General features: G+C 43.1%; 1 protein-coding gene across 1 annotated transcript in view; it reads right to left on the bottom strand.

The window, feature by feature from the left end:
• COL18A1 (collagen type XVIII alpha 1 chain) overlaps positions 1–21,857 on the bottom strand; it is a 585,697-nt gene that overhangs the window by 226,428 nt on the left and 337,412 nt on the right. The gene's annotated exons all lie outside the window — the stretch shown is intronic.

Here is a 21,857-nt window from a genome sequence, read left to right as displayed (position 1 = left end):
ATAGTATTACTTAACTCAGACAACATGAATAACCCCATCCTCTTTTTGGAAACTGCAAAGGCGGATCTTCGAGAAGATATCGTAAGCTATTCTAGTTTTAAAATGAAATCTAGAACAGGGGAAATACTATGCAAGACAGACAAGTTTAACAGGTGAGACAATATGGGACCAACATTAATGAGGCTAAAACAAAATCTGTTATAAGTACAGTACTAGCTCTACAAACATGTAATAAAGGGGGAAAACTCTTAGCTAGATTGGTCTCCACCTATGAAGGTCCAAGAAGAATAGTGGGTCTCACATTCTCATAAACACATATAGTATGTCAATTTTTATATTATTATGCCAATCTATACAATAAACTTTTAGAAGAACTTTGTGATGAAATGTATTTACAAAATCACATCCAAATTAACTCAATATATTTTTTAAATGTGCCTGTGGAGCAGGAGGAAATAGCTGGAGCAATAAAACAAAGTTCTCTTTTGAAGGCTTTGGTTATAATCTTGCTGGAATCAAAGACCTGTGAGCAGGCAGTTGAATAGATGCTTGTAACTGGGAGTCATCGCAGAGAAACATAGAAACATAGAAAATGACGGCAGATAAGGACCATAGCCCATCAAGTCTGCCCACACCACAGACCCACCCCCTAAGTCTGCTCTAGAGCCCCTCATATCAAACTATTCGTGAGCACCTTTGCTGCGGTATACAGTCACATGCCTGAAGGGGCATGCCCAAAGGGGCAGGTCCCAGCCTTTTGGAGCACTTGAGCAAGAAGCATTACACTCTGCTCTTCTCCAAGGGGAAGCATAAGAGGGGGAAGATCACCATGTTAAAGTAATGGCGGTGACTTCATCTGGAACGGTGAGTGGAGAACTGTTTCTTCATCTGTCACTTTAGCATCAGGGGATAGAATCCTTCCCCCTCAACCAGCTAAACTAGGGAGTTGAGTAATGTTCCTTTTCAGGAACAAATGCTACTTTTGAGTCTAGTACTAGGCCTTCTCCCTCGGTGACAACTCAAAATCTGAATCCAAATTTAGTAGACCATATTAAGATACCAACACCTGTTCCTTCTAATTTAATTTCTTTGAAAGATACAACTCCAATGTTTAAGTCATATGACTGTTCTAGTAATGATGTGATGTCAATAAGACTATAATGGAGAAAATGCTTCAGGACAATTTTCTTATGCTAAGTAAATTTACTGAGAAGCAGCTAAGTTTACTGATCAAGAGAATAGCAGTAATTCAAAAACAGAACTGCAGATGGAAAAGATGAAGAATCAAGTGGCAACTTGTCAAGCAGTCCTAGCAGCTGCTAACAAAGATAATCTGCTTCTTTATCTCCAGTTAGAAAATTTGGAAAATATTTCTAGAGCAAGGAATTTACGTGTATTCCTGTAATCCTTAATCATCCTGTAATTCATTTCCTGGCCCTCTAGAACTTTTCTGAATGTATTTAAAAGACATACTACATCTATCTATTGATTCAATTAATATAAATACTTTGTATTATCTTTCTCAAGGTACTAACAGCCAATTTTACAAAGCCGCACTAGCAGCTGCTGCATGGCAACAGCCCCGAAGCCCTTTAAATCTCAATGGTCTTCAGGGCCGTTACCGCACAGCAGCCGCTAATGCAGCTTTGTAAAACAGGCCCTAAGTTTCTTAGTCAAGAGCAGGGGTCTCAAAGTCCCTCCTTGAGGGCCACAATCCAGTCGGGTTTTCAGGATTTCCCCAATGAATATGCATGAGATCTATGTGCATGCACTGCTTTCAATGCATATTCATTGGGGAAATCCTGAAAACCCGACTGGATTGAGGCCCTCAAGGAGGGACTTTGAGATCCCTGGTCAAGAGGGAGCATGTGATACTATTAATTCCCCAGCTAGCTTAGATCTTTCTAAATTCCTGGAGTCCTCACCAGATCTAATCTCACAGAGAGAAACTTTGTATCTTTCCAGAGGTCCAAAAGATGTTGGCTTTGAAGGTTTATTTTCCTAATAAATGTAAGTTACTGTATTTTTCACTCCATAAGATGCACCCGACCATAAGACGCACCCTAGATTTAGAGGAGGAAAACAAGAAAAAAACACATTCGGAACCAAATTTTCTCTGCCAGGCTCTGCACCAACCCTACACTCCTTGCCAGGCTCTGCACCCTGTCCCTCCTTCCTGCCAGGCTCTGTACCCTGTCCCCCCTCTGGTGGTCTAGTGGTAGGCTGGGACAGGGCAGGCAAGGACAGGGCATAGGGCAGGCAGGGACAAGGCACAGATGTCAAGGCAGATGAGTTTTTAAAATATGCAATGTCACCTCAGTAAAAACTATAGAAAATATGACAAATATAGTGCAAAATATAGACAGCAGATATAAATTCTCAAAACTGACACATTTTGATCACTAAATTGAAAATAAAATAATTTTTCCTACCTTTATTGTCATACTTTCTTTCTTTCCTTCCTCAGGCCCAACAATTGTCCCTTCCTCCCTCCCTCCTTGCCTTCCAATCTTCGTCCTCTTATCTTCCCCTGTTGTCTGGTGCATTCTTTCTTTCTTTCCTTCCTCAGGCCCAACAATTGCCCCTTCCTCCCTCCCTCCTTTGTCCAGCCTTTGTCCTCTTCCCCCCCTAACTCAGGCTCAACAATTGTCCCTTCCTCCCTCCCTCCTATGTTCCCCTCACTGCCTTCCAGCCTCTGTCCTCTTCTGCCCTCTCCCCCAAGCCTGCCCACCGGATTTAATTACCTCCCGCTGTTGCTGTTGTGAGGACACGCTGACGAAGCAGTAGCGGCTGGGGGGGGGGAGTCACTCCTGGCTCAGCAGCACAGCACCGGAACAGAAAGAATTGCTGTTAAGGGCCAGGCGGGTGCAGAAATTGCACACCACCGGCCCAGATGCCTTACCCCAGACGTCAATTCTGACATCGGAGAGAAGGTCCGGGCCAGCCAATGGTCCGGACTTTCTCGCCGATGTCAGAACTGATGTCGGGAGTAAGGCTTCTGGACCGGAGGCATGCAATCGCTGCACCTGCCTGGCCTTTCCCTTCCTCTAATTTCGGCAGAAGCGAGCGACCAGCAGCAGCGGAAGGTGGTCTAAATAAGGTAACGGGGGGGGGGGGGGGATTTGGGTATTTGCTCTATAGGACACATCCTTTTTTCACCCACTTTTTTTTGGGGGGGCGGGGGGGAAGTGTTTCTTATGGAGAAAAAAATATGCTATTTTCTGGTCAACCTATAACTGTGTTCCTTGATGTCTCCAGGCCCAAGTAAAGTGGACGGCTTTTCTATGGCTAAGACCTAGAGTATTAGCATTGGGAACCACTTTTTTCTTAATTTTCTTGTAAGTACCTGGTAACACATGAAGGAAATCCATTTTTTTATCCTATGCATTTGGAGAATTTTCTTTTAGATAACACTAAGATTAAGGATTCTTAGAGGTTTTTTTCATATTATTGTTAATATGTTATCAGGTGAATTTTGGCTTTATTGTATGACTTCTCCCGGTCTGCTATGTATTATTATTTATTTATTTTAAAATAAACTTTATTCATTTTAAAAACAATCATAGTGCATTAACAAGTAAACATATATAAAATAATACAATAAAAGCACTTTACACTAACAAGTATACCTAAATGAATATTTTAACCCTCCCATCAATACTCTATAAACTTAATTCTTCAAAGCCTATCAATAGTGTTATTACATTACATTACATTACATTACATTACATTCGGGATTTCTATTCCGCCATTACCTTGCGGTTCAAGGCGGATTACAAAAGGTTAGTTTAAGGACAGGATTACAATGAATTAAAGAATTACAGAATTACAGAGTTAGAGAATTACAGAATTACAGAATTACAGAATTGCATGAATTATAATGAATAGTTAGATAGGTAAGATGTAGATCTTAAGGGCTTTTAGAGGTCGTGTTGTTATTGCTGTTTTAGGAATTTCTTGAAAAGTGTGGTTTTTATTTCTTTTCTGAACGTCTTATAGTCTGGGGTTGTCATCAGAAGGTTGGATATCTGGTTGTCTAGTCTTGCAGCCTGTGTGGCTAGGAGGCCGTCATATTGTTTTGTTCTTTTTACTTCTTTGGATGGGGGAGGTATGAATGGGGAGTGCGTTTTTCTGTGTCTGGTGTTGGTTGCTTGGATGAGGCGATTGTTCAGGTATGATGGGCTGTCTCCGTGTAGGGTTTTAAATAATATGCAGTAGAATTTGAATTGGATTCTTTCTTGGATTGGGAGCCAGTGTGAGTTGATGAAGGCCTCAGTGATGTGGTCGTGTTTTCTCAGTGAATAGGCGAGTCTTAAGGCTGTATTTTGGATTGTTTGGAGTTGTCTTATCGTATTTGCTGGACATGGGAGGAATAGTATGTTACAGTAGTCCAATATGCCTAGTATCAGGGATTGTACTATAAGTAGGAATTGTGTACTTTCAAAGAATTTTCGGACTTGTCTCAGGTTTCTCATGATTGCGAATGATTTTTGAGTTGTTTTGTTTATTTGCGGTTGCATTGTGCAGCATCTGTCTATGGTCATGCCTAGTAGTTTTATGGTTGTTTGGATGGGATATTTGGTTGCGTTTATGTCTAGTATGGTTGTGGTTTGGATCTTGTCGTTTTCTAGGAGGATGAATTTGGTTTTGTCTTGGTTGAGTTTAAGTTTGTGATTTTCCATCCAGGTTGTGACTGCTTCCAGTGTTTGGTGAAGTTCGTCTGTCATGGTTGGTTTGGAATGATCGTATGGGATGAGGATGGTGATGTCATCCGCATAGCTATAGGATGTTATGCCTATATTATCCAGATGAGTTCCTAGAGAGGCAGTGTATAGATTGAAGAGGGTGGGGGATAGTGGAGATCCTTGTGGTACGCCGCAGGGGTTTGACCAGGATTCTGATTTTTCTTTGTTTGATTTTACACTGTAGGTTCTGAGTTTTAGGAATCCTTCGAACCAGGTGTATACTTTATCTGAGATGCCTATTGCATCTAAGATCTGTAGAAGGATGTTGTGGTCTACTAGGTCGAATGCCGCCGATAGGTCCAGTTGTATGAGTAGTATTTTTTTTCCTGTACTAAGTTGTTGTCTGACGGTATCCATGAGGGAGCCTAGTAATGTCTCTGTGCTGAAGTTTGTTCTGAATCCTGATTGCATGGGGTGGAGTAGGTTGTAGTCCTCTATGTAATTGGTGAGGAGTTTGGCTACTAGGCCTTCTATAATTTTGACATATAGCGGAATTGAGGCTATAGGTCTATAGTTAGCTGGGAGGTTTTGTGGTGCCTTTGGATCTTTTTGGATTGGGGTGATGACGATTTCGCTGAGGTTGTCAGGGAATGTGCCCTCTGTGAGCGTGAATTGGATCCATTGTAGAGTTGTGGTGCGGAACTTTACACTAGAGGTGGTAAGGAGATATGAGGGGCAATGGTTGAGGTCACAGGAGGCATGGCTGTATTTTTTGTAGAATTTGTTGAATTCTGACCATTGTATGTTTGGGAATTGAGTCCAAATTCTGTCTGCTGCGATTGCCTCTTTTCCTGTAGGGTGGATTGTGATTGGATTTTGCTTGGATGGGTTGAGGATGAGTGTGGCTCTGGTGTTGGTGATTTTATTCTTGAAATGTTCTGCTAAGAGGGTAGGTGATGGCAGAGGTGTGTTCGTGGTGGTAGTGTGTGGTTTGGTGTCTGTTAATTCTTTCAGGATTTGGAAAATTTTTTTGGAATCTTGTGTTTCTGTGCCTATGAGCTTGGTATAGTAACTTTTCCTCTTGTCTTTTAGTCGGTTTTTGTATAGTTTGTTGATTTTTTTCCAGTCGGTTTTTGTTTGTTCTTGGTTCTTTTTTCTCCATTTTCTTTCTAATCTTCTACACTGTCTTTTGAGTTGGAGTAATTCATTATCAAACCATTGGTCTGATTTCCTGCTGATTCTGGTTTTGGTTTGTAGGGGTGCCAGGTTATCAAGGATGTTGGTGGATACATTTTTCCAGTGGGAGATGAAGTTTTTTGGGTCGCAGTCTTGGATGGTTTCGTCTACCTTTGACCAGAAGATGGTTGGGTCGATATGTTTGCGTGAGGTATATGTGGTTTTTTTTGATTGAGGTGTGAATTTGGTTTTGGTCCAATTGATATTGAAGTTATAGATGTAGTGGTCTGACCATAGGGATGGGGACCATGTTCCGTTAGGAGTTTGGATTTCTTGATTGGATGGTTGGTGAGACATGAATGCTGCAATGTCCAGTTGATGACCTTTTTCATGCGTGGTTTGTGGGTTTAGGATCTTGAAGGATAATGCATTGAGGAAGGATAGACAGTTGTTTGCTGGTATGGAGGTTGGGTCTTCTAGGTGTAGGTTTAGGTCTCCTAGTATGAGGTTAAAATCAGCTGTTAGTGAATTTTGGTAGATGAAGTTTTCAAATTCGGGTCTCACAGTGGTCCAGTTTCCTGGTGTTATGTAGCAGAGCAGGCAGTTTAGAGGGTTTTTTTGTGTTGTGTTTGTGAGTTGGCACGCTAGGAAATCCATTTGTGGAGTGGATACTTTCTCGAGTATGTTTAGAGTTATGGAGTTTTTGAATATTATTGCTAGTCCTCCTCCTCTTTTTTTCTCTCTGCAGGTTACTGTTATTTTGTATCCCGGCGGGCATACTTCTTTTATTCTAGGGTCTGTGTCTGAGGTTATGACTTTTAAAAAATAACCTTATAAATCCCCACCCCGCCCTCCCACCCTGGATGTGTATAATAAATGAACATTAATAAGATTAATCTTTACAATAAGTCATCAATGGTTCCCAAACCTTTGAAAATTTCTTATAATTTCCCTGCTGTACAGCCAACATCCGTTCCATTTTAAAAATATGGCATAAAGACTCCCACCAAAAATTATAGTTTAGCCTATCCCAAGTTTTCCAGTTCTTCAAAATGAATTGTATAGCAACCCCTGTCATAAATAAGAGTTTATTATTGTGAGCTGAAATTTGACTTTTGGCTCTCATCATTGTACCAAATAAAACTGTATCATATGTTAAAGCTACTGGATTATCTAATAAATTATTTATTTGATTCCAAATAGACCTCCAAAATTTGAGTATCAGTGGACAATAAATGATCTAGCGTCCCTGCTTCAAGATGACAATGCCAGCATCTATTAGATTTAGAACTATCTAACTTATGTAGTTTAACAGGGGGTCCATAATTCTCTGTGTAACAAGAAAACCCAAGTTTGTCTCATAGATGCTGACATTGTACATCTCATCCTCCAAGTCCAAATTTGTGACCATTGAGACACATTAATCTGATACTTTATCTCAAGGGTCCAAATATCACGAAGACCATTTTTGGGTTTTTTATTCAGAAAGCCAGATATTAATTTATACCACTGAGTGGCCTGGGGACCCAGGAAATCTGTCTGGAAGCATAAGATCTGCAAACTATAATAATTTTTTAAATTTTGCCTGCTTCAACTGCAACCATTTATAATTTTGATATTTAGCAATATCAAATTTATGCTGCAGTCGTAAAAAGTCAAGCTGCTCAACATTGTTTAATTATTACTACTCTGGTGTTCAAGTTCTCCCTAAAAGTGGACTAGAATCTATTTATTTCTTCTCTTTTTATTTGAGTATGGATTGTATATTTTTCATTAATGACTGTTAATAGACTATACAAAATAATAATAATAAAAGGAGATTATGTAATTATCCTGGTAAGCTCTTTTCCAGGAGATAGGTGAGACATTCTAGACCAGTGTTCTTCAACTGCCGGTCCGCGGACCGATGTCGATCCGCAGAAAATTCCTACCAGTCTGCACTGGACAGGTAAGATTGACATGCTTAAATTTCCTGCTGGGTGTATAGCAGTGCGGCACCAGTCTTGGGCTCCCTGATTGCAGTGATGTTGGTGGCAGGCTGCTGTTCCATCCAGCCTTGGGCTCCAAGCGGTGTGCGGGGCCAGCGTGTGGATTTGGGTCATCAACAGTATCTAGGCCTTCCTTCTGCGACGGCTCGCTTGTGCGGCTAGAGTCCACCCACGTGCGGGATGAGTGCAGGCACCCAGAGGTTCAGAGGGTGTGCCTGGGTGCAGCGGGTTGAGCCCATGTGGCTGCGGGGTCGTGCCGTGTTTGTTGGCTGCTGCCGGGTTGTTGACAGCATCCACGGGTGAGCAAGTGGTGCAGCGCTGGCCCTGAGCTTTCCTGTAGGCGGGTCGCTCACTCATGGTGACTCAACGGCAAGGCAGAGGGGGACTTCCAGCTCATCTTGGGCGGCAAGGCCTGCGGTGCAACGCTGTTTGTGCCGGCTTAGGGGGGGGCACAAATGTGCAGGGCGCGCGAGAGTTTAGGAGTAGGAGTGAGCGAGATCATGGGGAGCCTTTGTCAGTGGCTGTCGCCCCTCCCAGCAGCTCTCGTACTTCGGCAACTTCCTCTTTCCTCAGAGGCGGCAAAGGACCCATGGCTGCCTAAGTGAATTGCTGCTGCAGGCAAGTACTGAGAGCTGGAGGGAGGGAAGGGGAGGAAGTCACTGTTGGAGGCTGGGAAGCTTCTGGATAAAGGGAGAGCTGCTACTGGACCTGGAGGGAGGTAGAAGGAGAGATGCTGCTAGGAAGGGAGGAGGGAAAGGGATGGGAAGAGAGTTACTGTTCAATATTTTTCTTTCTCCATTACTGAGCATCTGCCAGTCAATTAGTTTTACTTCTTTCTCTTACGCGGACGATATTCAACTTATCCATCCTCTTGACCCAGAAAATTATAATGATATTTTGTCTATAAATAAAAAACTAGAAACAATACAAAACTGACTCAATTCAAACAAATTAGCATTAAACATTAAAAAAAACCAAAATCCATGATTTTTACCTGGATAAAGGTCAAAGGCTTGAAGACCCCATTTGTCCTTAATAACATCCCCCTAGAGTCTGTCTCCACTTTAAAAATTCTTGGGGTCATAATTGATGACAAACTACTGTTCCATGAACACATCACTTATATAGTCAAAACATGTTTTTATAAATTACGTTTAATACGATCAAACGCCAAATTTCTTGAGCCCAAATCGATTAACATTCTGGTTCATTCCTTGATTATAGCTAAAATGGACTACTGTAACTCACTATTACTTAACATCTCCAAAAAAGAAAAAAGAAGACTACAAATTATTCAAAATACAGCTATTAAACTAATCCACAATGCCAAGAAATATGACCACTTTACGCCATTATTGATCGACTCCCATTGGCTCCCAATTAGCCATCGCATTTCCTTTAAGGTCATGCTGTTAATATTTAAAACCTTAACCTTTAATGAACCTCAGTTTATAGCTAGAATGTTAATACCCCATAACACTATACGACCACTCAGATCATCCTTCCAAAATCTCCTATCCATCCCCTCTCTGAAAATAGTAGGCATGAGAAGATCTGATATGTTCTCCGTAATGGGCCCCCAATGGTGGAACTCATTACCACAATATATTAGAAATGAAAAGGATCTCACCTCCTTTAAAAAATCCTTAAAATCTTATCTTTTTAAAGATGCTTTTAGCATTTAAATTTCAGATTTGCTAAATATTCTCAGATTTTTATCTTTCCCGTTCCCCATTGTTCTCTTCCATTTTTGTCTATTTCCTCTAAAAAAATTTGTAACTTTCCCCTCCTTTCCTCCCAATTCAAGTTTGTCTTATCTTCAAGAATTTTGTCATTTGGTTTGTCTTTTTTGTAATTTTACTTCTTTTTATAATTTTGTACATCACTTAGCAAACCGAATAAGCGATTCATCAAATACTAATAAACTTGAACTTGATAGGGGGAAGAGGGAAGGGAGAAGGAAAAAAGGAAGGAAACAGCTGGCAGGGAGATTAGATGAGAAGGGGTCAGGGTGGAATGGAGAGATCAGATGAGGGAAAGGGAAGAGACAGAGGAACGAGAAAGTAGAGATTGATTGATGTTGGAAAGGAGGTCAGCAGAGAAATGAGAGAGGGACAAAGATGCTAGATCTGGTGTAGGAGAGATAAAAATGAAGAGAGCAGTGAAGCTGAAATGAATCATGTAAAAAGGAGAGAGGGGGCACAGGCTGGATGGAAAGGGGAGAGGGGCATAGAAAGAAGGCAGATACCATATGGAAGGGGGAGAGGGCAGACAGTGGATGGAAGGAGCAGATGCTGGATTGAAGAGACAGGGCAGACGCTGGAAGGAAGAGAGTGTAAAGAATTTGTTCCGCCGAGACAGGGAGGGCAAAATGGGAGGAGGGGTAGCACTATATGCCAAAGATGACATCAAAGTTACCAGAATCACAGATGTTAGGTACCCTTTGGGTAAATTTGGCCAGGGGAAAGGACAAATGCCTGTACCTTGGCATAGTATACAGACCTCCAAGGCAACAGGAAGACCTTGATATGGAATTAATCAAGGACATAGAGAATATCACCTTGCGTGGGGACACAGTATTGTTGGGTGACTTCAATATGCCTGATGTGAATTGGAACACACTTTCCTCTGCGACCGGCAGCAGCAGAAGGCTATTAAACTCTATAAAGGGAGCAAGACTCAAGCAAATGGTTTTGGAGCCAACTAGGGATCAGGCGATTCTAGACCTAATACTTACCAACGGAGAAAGTGTCACAGAAGTCTCTGTGGGAGACACGCTGTCATCCAGTGACCACAACATGGTATGGTTTAACCTCAGAAAAGGTTTCACCAAATCCAACACATTAACTAAGGTCCTCATCTTCAAGGACACCAACTTCGAGAACATGGGGGAATTCATCCATCAGTCGCTGCAAAACCAAGCAGAGACTAATAATGTAGAGGAATTGTGGTCAACACTGAAAGCTACCATACACGAAGCAACAAACCGATTTATTAAATCTGTAAGTAAACGACAAAGAAAAAACAAACCGCAGTGGTTCTCTACGGAGGTTTCCAACCGCATAAAAGAGAAGAAAAGAGCATTCATCTCCTTCAAACATTCAGGGAAGCAGGGCTCCAGGGAAGACTATCTGGCCAAGTCAAGAGCCGTCAAAATAGCAGTCAGAGAGGCCAAATTGCAGATGGAGGAGAATCTAGCAAAGAACATCAAAAAGGGCGATAAAGCATTCTTTAGGTATATTAGTGATAGAAACAGGAACACAGGAGGGATAGTACGCCTTAGGAAACCGGACGGGAACTATGTAGAATCGGACTCCGAGAAGGCTAAACTGTTAAATGAATACTTTTGCTCAGTCTTCACCCGTGAGGCGCAGAGATCCGTCCCTCAGCTACCAACAGGGGATAGCTCGATAGACCCGTTTTGCAGCTTCGAGTTTACGCCCAGTAGTATCTACAGTGAACTATCCAAACTCAAGGTTCACAAAGCTATGGGGCCAGACAACATACACCCCAGAGTACTCAGGGAGTTAAGAGACACCTTGGCGAAACCACTATCAACACTCTTCAATCTCTCCCTTAGCAAAGGAAAAGTCCCGCTAGACTGGAAAACGGCTAATGTCATTCCACTCCACAAAAAAGGAAGCAGGACGGAAGCTACGAACTACAGACCAGTGAGTCTCACATCAATAGTGAGCAAACTAATGGAAACTTTAATCAAACACCAATTGGATAAGGTCCTGAACGAGGGGAATCTGCGAGATCCCTGTCAACATGGGTTCACAAAGGGGAGGTCTTGTCAATCCAACCTGATCAGCTTCTTTGACTGGGTGACGAGGAAGCTGGATATTGGAGAATCCCTGGACGTCGTGTACTTAGATTTCAGCAAAGCATTCGATAGCGTACCACACCGCAGGTTGTTGAGCAAGATGAGCTCTAAAGGTTTGGGTGATACCTTGACTACATGGGTGGGGGACTGGCTAGGAGGTAGACTTCAGAGGGTGGTGGTGAATGGCTCCCCCTCCGAAACGACAGAGGTGATCAGTGGAGTACCGCAGGGCTCGGTCTTGGGCCCAATCTTATTCAACATCTTCATAAGGGACTTGGCTGAGGGGCTTCAGGGTAAATTAACGTTATTTGCCGATGACGCCAAATTATGCAATATAGTAGACAAGAACACAACAGGACCTGACAACAAATCCAAGACCAATAGTATGGCACACGACCTCCTCCTACTAGAGAATTGGTCCAGGACCTGGCAACTAAACTTCAATGCCAAAAAATGCAAGGTCATGCACCTTGGCAACAAAAATCCATGTAAGACTTACACTCTTAATGGTGAGATCCTAGAGAACTGTAGCGGAACGAGACTTAGGGGTAATCATCAATGAGGACATGAAGACTGCTACTCAAGTGGAGAAAGCTTCATCTAAAGCCAGACAAATCATAGGTTGCATACGCAGGAGTTTCGTTAGCCGTAAGCCCGAAGTCATAATGCCATTATATAGGTCCATGGTGAGACCCCATCTGGAATACTGTGTACAATTCTGGAGACCACATTACCGCAAAGATGTGCTGAGACTTGAATCGGTCCAGCAAAAGGCCTCAGGGATCTCCCGTATGAGGAATGGCTGAATAAATTGCAGCTCTACTCCCTAGAGGAACGCAGGGAGAGGGGGGACATGATCGAAACATTTAAACACCTCACGCGCCATATCGAGGTGGGGGAGGATATCTTCTTCTTCAAGGAACCCACGTCAACACGAGGGCATCCATGGAAAATCAGGGGAGGGACATTGCATGGCAACACCAGGAAGTACTTCTTCACCGAGAGGGTGGTGGATCGATGGAATGGTCTTCTGATACAGGTGATTGAGGCCAGCAGTGTGCCTGATTTTAAGGCTAAATGGAATCAAAAGGTGGGATCTCTTCGCAAAGGGAGGTAGGGGAGGGTCATTGGTGTGGGCAGACTTGATGGGCCTTGGCCCTTATCTGCCGTCACTTTCTATGTTTCTATGTTAAACCAGAGACAACAAAAGGTAGAAAACAATTTTATTTCTATTTTGTCATTAGAATATATCAGATTTGAAAAAAATATCCTGCTAGAGACATAACTGGGGACTGCAAAGCCCAGGCAATCTTCTATAGCTTCCAGCTGGCTTAGGGCTCTCTCTGACCAGTGGGTACTCCCCTAACACTATTGCTGTCATGTGTGACTGTGATATTCTGTTAGTATGATATTTCTGTGTAGCATTCTGTAATAATTTGGCTTGTTCAGTTTTCTTACTAGTAGAGGGGATATATGTGAAGGGAAGGGGATACAGGGGTTTTGTTGATCCTTGCTCTATATATTTGTATTTATAAAATGACAATTGTACAGAATATTGTTTCCTTCAATACTTTATAAAATACGTTCAATATAAAATCATAACTAAGGCTTGTGCGGATGGGATCAGATAGTTTGCGGGGACTGAGCTCGCACAGACGGGGCAGAAATGTATTTTTTAAGTTTCAGTCTTAGTAGTTTGCTGGTCCACAAAATAATTCTTTTATTTCTGCTGGTCCATAGGTGTAAAAAGGTTGAAGAATACTGTTCTAGACTATAGGGTTATTTTCCCCTTATTCACATGAGCTGCAGAAGAAATCCATTCTAGGTTTTTCATTCTGCCTCCAGAGTACATCACAGGCTAGTTTAGTACCCTCTAGCAATCAGTACCCAAGCATAGAGAGACACACCCATCTGTGATGTAGAGGCACCTGTAATGATAGGCTAAACCATTGTTCTGCTCAAACAACTAAACAGTACCGTTAATCACCAACAGAGGTATCAAAGGCGTTCAGAACTACTCCCACAATAGGTTATACATATGTACAAACTCTTCTTAACCCCAAAGGGATGACCGTCTCCAAGAAACAGATTAGATAAGCAGAAGGAGACTGAAATCTGAAATCAGAATCTGAAACAGGCACAGCAAGGACAGGGCAGGGTGTCTAGAATGTCTCACCTATCTACTGGAAAAGAGCTGATCAGGTTAAGTACATAATCTCCTTTTCCAGTGCATTAGGTAAGACATTCTAGACCATAGAGACATACAAAAGCAATCCTCCAAGAAAGCAAGGGTGTGCTTGCTGCACCGGCCCTTAAGACAAGGCAGAGTCCTGTCTGGCAGCAACATCCACTCTGTAGAGCTTGGCAAACCTGTGAAGAGAAGACCATGTCACCATCCTGCAAACCTTCTCAGGAGAAACAGATTTAGCTTCTGCCCATGAAGAAGCTACACTCCTGGCAGAATGCACCTTAACAGAAACAGGGGATAGTTGCCCCGCAAGAATGTAAGTGGACTAAATGGTTCTACAGATCCACCTAGAGCCTTAGAAGTGGGAGAACCTTGCAATCTGTCTAGACCAGGGGTAGGGAACTCCGGTCCTCGAGAGCCATATTCTAGTCAGGTTTTCAGGATTTCCCCAATAAATATGCATTGAAAGCAGTGCATGCAAATAGATCTCTTGCATATTCATTGGGGAAATCCTGAAAATCCGACTGGAATATGGCTCTCGAGAACCGGAGTTCCCTACCCCTGGTCTAGACTATTAAACTATTAGGGGTCATCCTTGACAGGAGATTAACTTTCCATAATCAAATAAGCTCAGTGGTTCGTAAATGCTTCTATCAACTTCAAATGATCCACTCACTTGCCAAAATGCTGATCCTCCCAAATTAAACATACTCACTCATTCCCTAGTCATCTCGTGTCTGGATTACAGCAATGCCCTCTACAAAGGAATAACAAAAAAAGAAATAAAGCATTTACAAATTGTACAAAACTCCGCCATAAAAAAGTAATTAATAACACAAGACTGTGGTCAGAAAGCGAAACTCGTTAAGAGACTTGCCAATAATGCAGGAGCACCCTGCACACATCCAACTTCTTTAGTGGACGATCCTGATGACTGGAACCCGTCAGGTTAACAACTGGCAAACACACTTCCGGATGGGCAGAGAAAGCCGAAACCACCTTCGATAAAAAGGAAGGAACTGCCCACAGGGAAACTCCAATCTCTGGATCTTGGAGGAAACAAAGGGTGTCGACATAACGACGCCTGCCATTCAGAAACCCTACGACCAGAAAAACAGTCTGGAGTGTTAAATCCAGGAGAGAAGCATCCCTCAGAGGTTCAAAAGGAGCCCTGGCAAAACCAGCCAGCACCACATTAAAGTTCCAGGCTGGAAAAGGATTCTTAATGGGCATCCGGACCCGAAGATCTTTCTGCAAAAACTGAGCAACATCCGGATGCAACGCCAAAGAGAACCGACAATCATGAGATCTAAAACTGGATAGACCGGCCACCTGGATCTGCAGAGATGCCATCGTGAGGCCTTTATCCAGACCCATGGAGTCGAATAAGGCATAAGCCAACACCGTGTTCGACTTTAAGAAGTGTAGCAATGACAAGCTCCGAATACTCTTTATATTCTAAGGCTGTGTGCTCAAGAACTAAGTCTTAAGAGCAAAACAACCCAGATACTTCATGGCAACCGGGCCTGGGTGAGAAGGTTAGGAAAGATGCTCAAGCGCAGACTACATTCCATCCACAGCCGCATCAGATCCACGCACCACGACCTTCAAGGCCATTCAGGCGCCACCAGAATGACGTGGCCGGGTGAGTCACAATCCTCCGAAGGACCCAGCCAATCAGCGGCCAAGGTGGAAAAATGTATAGAAGAATCTCCGGAGACCACAGTTGCACTAAAGCATCGAGTCTCTCGCTTCTGGGCCAGATCTGGGACTGAAGAAGCGTGGTGCCTTCTTGTCTCGCGTCATGGCCATGAGGTCATGGCGGGGCTGCACTCAGCGCCTCACGATTGCCCAAAATGCCTACTGCGCTAGGGTCCATTCGCCCGGATCTCTAGACTGACCGCTGAGGAAGTCTGTTTGAACGTTGGCTACTCCAGCCACATGTGCCACCATCAGCGCCAGAAGATGACATTCCACCCAAAGAAAAAGAAGTCGAGCCTCCCGAGCCAAGGGAGTGTTCTTGGTTCTTCCCCGACGATTAAAGAGACCACTGCCATCACTGATCGACCACTTCTTTGGTGATGGGAGTCCAACAGTCCTGAAAAGGATGCTGACTGCAGTGAGCCCCTCCCAGCCATGCAGGCTAGCATCCGTGGATACTATAATCCAGGAGGCAATGCTTAACGGAATGCTCTGGTAGAGTGACTGAGGACGAAGCCACCAGGTCATACACACTCTGGCCTCCAGAGTCTATGGCAGACTCAGCTCTAAGACATCTCAGGGAGGGGGGGGGGGGGGCAGCGAAAAAGAAAGGCACTCTGTTGGAAATATTTTTATTCAAAAGCCAAGCAGATATACAATTACAGTTCAATAAGGAAACACACAGGGAGAGCCCTAAAGGGATACACAAGAGGAAACCAGAAGACCCTCAAAATACAGGTGGCTCTCATCTGGACAAATGCAGTGTAGAAAGCAGCAGCATGTGTTTATCTGTGCTTTTTTTTGTTCCCCCCCAAAGGTTTTCACCCCAGACATACCACACACAACCAGCCCAGTCCCCCCAGCTCCCCACCTCAAGTCCCCCCTCCCCTGGAGTGACTGGGAACAACAGAGAAAGACAAAAGGAATAACCCCCCTCACCTACTCCACCCCTCACAATCAGGATTCCGAACTAACCATAGTACAGAAACACTACTTGTCACATTACTAGATACAGCCCGACAACACATCAGTAAAGGAAAAAAAATGATATTAATACAATTAGACCTCTCCGCAGCATTTGACCTAGTTGACCACACCTTATTACTACAAATTCTCGACGCCATAGGAATCTCAGACAAGGTCTACAAATAGTTTCAGGGGTTCCTCAAATCTAGAACCTACAGGGTAAAATACAATGATATCAAATCAGAACCATGGACAAATCCCTGCGGAGTTCCACAAGGATCACCTCTCTCACCTACGCTCTTCAACCTCTTTATCTCCTCCCTAGGAGCCACTTTAGATACCCTAGATGTCACATCTTTCAGCTATGCTGATGACATCACCATAATCCTCCCATTTGACCCATCAGAGACCACCACTACAACAAAGCTAGAAACAACCTTAGACACAGTAGAAAAATGGATGATGGATCACAAACTAAAACTAAATTCTGAAAATACAAAATTCCTTTTGCTCGAAAAAGCCCAAACTCCTACCATCACTGAACTGAAAATCAAAAATACCAAATACCCAATACAACCCGAACTAAAACTCCTAGGAGTTACGATAGACAGATGTTGCACAATGCAGCCCCAGATCAACAAAACAACCCAGAAAGCTTTTCTAACCATGAGAAATCTCCGTAAAATCAGAAAATTCTTTGACCAAGCACAATTTAGACTAATCGTCCAATCCCTAGTCTTAGGTCTGCTGGATTATTGCAACTCCCTATATCTTCCTTGTCCAGCCACTATGATAAAACAACTCCAGACCATACAAAACACCGCCCTCAGATTGATCTACTCACTCAAAAAATATGATCACATAACAACTGCCTTCTTAGACTCTCACTGGCTACCCATACAAGCACGAATCCAATTCAAATTCTACTGCCTGATATTCAAAGCATTACACGGCTCTTCCCCCTCCTATCTAAATAACCGCTTAAACCAAATCTCCACCTCAAGACACAGAAGAACCTCGAACCCTTTCGCCTTCCCCCCACTCAAAGGCACACAACGCAAGAAAATGTTTGACAACCTTCTAGCAACACAAGCAGCAAAAATCAACCATTCCATCTCCAATCTTATGACAATATCAGACAACTTCAAAACATTCAGAAAAGAAATCAAAACCCTGCTTTTCAAAAAATTCATCCGAATATCTTAACCCCTCCTCTTTTACCTCCAGAAGATTCACCTACCTTCAGATAACCTTCCCCCAAATTACCCACCTTAACACCTTCCAATTAAACAAATACCATAAATAGATTGTAACCTACCCTCTCTAACTGCATTCCATATGTATTTTTCATACAGTTCTTCACTGTCAGTTTAATTTCCATCCTATAAATTCACATAGAATTTTTCTTTTTTCAACCATCTTTATTTTCTCTTCTTTATTAATTTCCAGGTACTTTAGTTAGATTGTGAGCCTTCGGGACAGTAAGGGAATTTTTTAAGTACCTTCTTACTTCTCATTTATAATCTTAATGTATATTTTCTTCAAATCGCTTAGAACCTAACGGATGTAGCGGTATATAAGAAATAAATTACATTACATTACATTACACACAGTGTGCACTTCAGCTATTACAGCCTCCCATGGTGACCGGTATAGCGCGTTGGGCCCCTAGATCCCTTCACCCACACTGAACAGTTCCCAGTGAGCCACTTCCCTAAGAGAACGCTCCCATCCCGCCACCTCCAGAGCTGCCTCATCCATCCACAGTCGAAGCACTCCCTGCTTAGCCATTAAAAGAGCAACATACAGAAAGCGCCAGTGCGCAATCGTCAGTCTCTGATCCAACACCTCCTCCTAATACCCTAGTGCCAGAATCAATTTGTTTGTAAGTTTGTCGGTCCTACCCATTATTTTTAAATTTTAAATAGTATGTCTAAATGTATGTTTATTTTTATTCTATTGTAACTCGCTTAGTAAATTTGAATAAGCAATTTATCAAATCAAAATCAAAATAAAACTTGAAACTTGATATAGGACCAATGCAGAAACACCTCCAAGATCTTGGTCAGGAACTCCAATATTCCATTCCAATAACCACTCAGCATAGGACATTCAATGAACATATGCACCAATGATCCCCTCATGCGCTTATACTTCACATACTCTTTAGATTCCCAGAGACCCGCCCTGACCCCCCGGGACCTAGTAAAATAAGTACGGTGGAGTAATTTAAATTGTAATTCTTGCAGTTGGCCATTTTTGGTCCCCCGCACTATGTTTGCAAAACAAGCACTGAGAATCTCAAGACTAACCAGCTCCCCCAGTTCTAGGGACCACTTAGAAGCTAATGTGGGCAGCTGAGAATCTGCATGCTCTGCCTGTGCCAGCCCATACCAAGCGGATAGAGAATGAAATGTAGGAGGAAGGGACAAAAAGAATTGGTCTACCTTTAGGAAATGGTTACCTGATGGACTCTGCCGATGTTTGGTCAGATAATAATGGTGCAGCTGTAGGTAAGCAAAAAACGGCATCTTTGGTACTGACCATTAGCAGTGGAGCTCGTCATAAGAGAGAAAAACAAAGGGAATACTATCCGCATGCCCCATACAGTGACCCGTGCCACCCTTCGTGTTCCCCCCACTCCAGGCGGGAACTTGGGATTACCGCAAATCAGCTGAAAAGCCCAATTCCCCTGGCCCCTGCTAACTCTGTGCCTCCACCATAATAGGGCCCACCGCAGGGGGTCCAGCCAAACCAAGTTGATCCCTGTGCGAGGGCGCTGCCACAGCGGGAGAGTCAAGCACGCCAACGCCCGGTGCGGAGCCACCCAATAATCCAGCAAGCTTGCTGGCGCAAAGCAAAAATGTTGGGTAAAAAGTTCATGTACCCATCTCATCAGGCCAGCCACATTGTATAATCTAAGATCCGGCAGTGCCAGCCCTCCCCTGCCCCTACTCTGCGTGAGCATCCGGAAACTGATATGCGCTCAGGGGTTATGCCAGATAAAGGAGTTGTAGGCCCTTTTGTCCACTTGCTTGAGCCACATAGGGAGCATTTGTAATGGAGCAGGACCATTTTAACAAGGGCAACTCTACCCAATAAAGAAAGGGGTAGCTCTCCCCAGCAAAGACAATAATCCCGAAGTTGCACAAAATTACCCAAAAAGGGGACAAAATTACATTGAATTAAAACAAAAAAAAATGGGGAGAGTAGAACACACTCAACTGCAGTCATGCATGCAGAAGGAAAAAAACTGTATAGGGTGCTAAACTGCACAGTGAAGTACAACAGAGGCAGAGTGAAAAATCTGGAGTGGATTCCTTTTGCAGCATGTGGGCATGGGGAAATAACCCAGCTGTCTAGAATGTCTCACCTATTGCAATGGAAAAAGGTTAGGGCTCTTCAGCTTGGAAAAGAGGGGAGAAATGATCAAAGTCTACAAAATCCTGAGTGGTGCAGAACGGGTACAAGTGGATCGATTTTTTACTGCATCAAGATTTACAAGACTAGGGGATACTCAAAGTTACAGAGTAATACTTTTAAAACCAATAGGAGGAGACAGACTATGGACTTAGCCACTGCTTGCCCTGGGAGGGTGTAGATGGGCTGGAGTAAGTCTTAACAGAGATTTTGGCAGTTGGAACCCAAGCATAGTACCGGGTAAAGCTTTGGATTCTCGCCCAGAAATAGCTAAGAAGAAAAAAATAAAATAAAATAAAAAAAAAAATAAAAATAAAAAAAATTTAAATTGAATCAGCTTGGGCAGACTGGATGGACCATTCGGGTCTTTATCTGCCATCATCTACTATGTTACTATGTTTACTATGAATTGGTAGCATGGAATGCTGCTACTAATTGGGGTATTACCAGGTACTTGTGACTTGGATTGGCCTTTGTGAAGATGGGATACTGGGCTGGATGGACCATTGGTCTAACCCAGTAAGGCTATTCTTATTTTCTTATGATTGTGTTATATTTCATGATGTACGTTGGTTTCTGGGTAAGGGCTAAGAGAGCAATGTCTCCAAATCAGTTAGTTTGTGGAATGAATCTCACTGCTAAGCCAGTGTATATAGAACATGATCTCAAGTCTCTCAAATTTATTGCTAATGTTCATATTATGCCAAAGCCTATTATACATATATTTTATGTGCAATTATATTTTCAGTTCATTTAGCTTCTCCATTCGTTCCAGAAGCATGCTCGTAATCCAAAGCGCTATTATATCAAAGTGAGTTTCCACATAGGAAATAATGGAAACTTGGATGATTTGTTCCACATCCCCAAAATAGGCCTATGTTACACTGATTTAATATATCTCTCCTCCCCCACCAACACACACACACACACACACACTCTTCTGTCTTCTTGTGGTCCAACACTTCTCCTACTGCTGTCCTCCACCTTGACTTCCCCACCTCCCTGGGTCACTGGTGCTGCTCGTTTCCACTGCAAAACCCCCTCTCCCCCGAGGCCACAGGCGCTGCTCCCTCTCTTCGTGACCAAGATGATCAGTGCTGTTGTCCACCTCCTCCCCCCACTTACCGGCACTGTGCTTACTGCTTACCATACATGCGCCAGAAAGGATGAGAGCCAGAAGGCCTTGAGCACACGCAGATACTCAAGGCCCCGCATCAGCCCAGAAAAGAACATCAGCAGCAGGCACTTTCAGCACCGGCGCACATATGGTTGTCAGTACGCCTTTCACTTAACCCCTAACACCATACATTGGGGGGTTTCGCTAGTGGCCCCCCAATGTATGGTGGTAGGGGTTAAGTGAAAGGCGTACTGACAATGGTAAGCACAGTGCTGATCAGTGGGGGGAGAAGCACTGATCGCGAAGGTCGCGAAGGAAGGGAGAAGCACCGGTGGCCTCAGGGGAGAGGGAATTTGCAGTAGAAGCGAAGACGGTTCCTGGGATGAGGTGGTGTGGTGGCAGTTCACTTATCAAATTAACACTCATTTTGCGAGTTAAAGTTTGCTTCAGTGTTTTGCTCGTCTTGCAAAATATTCACAAACCGCATTACTCGCAAACCGAGGTTTGACTATACATGTTTGAAAATTGCTAATTGTTCCCTTCCTCCCTCCAAGAAAGGGAGGCCCAGGGCCAAACCAACTTCAGCTCATAAGACATAATTCAATCACTTTTATGTGACCTACAGTCATGTGAAAAAATTAGGACACCCCATGAAATATTCATTTCTTTCTTAAGAAATGCTCACATATCGATGTCAAATCTTATTTTTATTTATCACTGGAAAAGAAAGTAAACAATTGCAGGTAAACAATAAAAGGTTCCTTGATTTACTCATGAAACAAAAGATATC

This window comes from Geotrypetes seraphini, chromosome 5 (genome assembly GCF_902459505.1).
Source record: "Geotrypetes seraphini chromosome 5, aGeoSer1.1, whole genome shotgun sequence".
Lineage (NCBI taxonomy): Eukaryota > Metazoa > Chordata > Amphibia > Gymnophiona > Dermophiidae > Geotrypetes > Geotrypetes seraphini.
The sequence above is the reverse complement of the archived record's forward strand: the minus strand, read 5'-3'. Positions and strand labels throughout refer to the sequence as shown.